The sequence below is a fragment of the Octodon degus genome, unplaced genomic scaffold (assembly GCF_000260255.1).
Source record: "Octodon degus isolate 3935 unplaced genomic scaffold, OctDeg1.0 scaffold00256, whole genome shotgun sequence".
In the NCBI taxonomy this organism is placed as follows: domain Eukaryota; kingdom Metazoa; phylum Chordata; class Mammalia; order Rodentia; family Octodontidae; genus Octodon; species Octodon degus.
Window position 1 is genome coordinate 315100 of NW_004524832.1, and position 802 is coordinate 315901.

The following is an 802-nucleotide window of genomic DNA, read 5'->3' on the forward strand; positions in this document are numbered from 1 at the left end:
AGGAATGAATTTGTCTGAGTTGAGGTGTTTCATAGTAAAAAGGATACAGAATGGAATTATAGATGGAAATGAAAATGTTAATACTAGTAGCCTACAGAAAGGAAGGTAAATGTCCACAGCTGCTAGAGAAGGAAAAAAAAAATGTGTTTATGATGGAGTCAGAGGAAGTTTCAGATTGAGGTGGACATGCGTCTTCCCTCTCAATCTAAGGGAACCCATGTTAACTGCCGATATAAAAAAAAAAGCCTGTAAAACTTTCAATAGACGCTTATGCAGATTTGTCAGTGGTTACCCAGCCAAAGGCCCACTTGCAAACTGGAAAATACTCAGTGTTTTCTGTAGGCCCAGTAATTCATATGCTCCAGTAATAATAAAAAAAGTCCAACTTGTTTAAAACAATACACAAGGGCCATGAAAGATAAGAAAAAAAAAAGATTAAACCTTACATTTAAGAGATATCTACTAATGGATCTACAAAATGTTCTGACTAGTGTTTTTATAATTACAAACTTCAAAAGGTTATTGTATTCCAGATCTGCTAAATGATTACTATATCCTGTTGATATTATTATTTGTTTGTTTCTGGTTCTGTTTTTCCCCCAGCCTCCCTCTATATTCTGGTACTCCAGTAATCTATGACCTGTCCCAATTTATAAATACCACACAGGCACTTGTTTCATATCACACGGTCTTGTCTAACGGTCACGAACAGATAGGTAATGTCAAACTTATGATTATTTGCCAACAATATGAGGCTCTAACTACTAACAACTCAGATCTCTAAGATTAGAGATTTCCAACA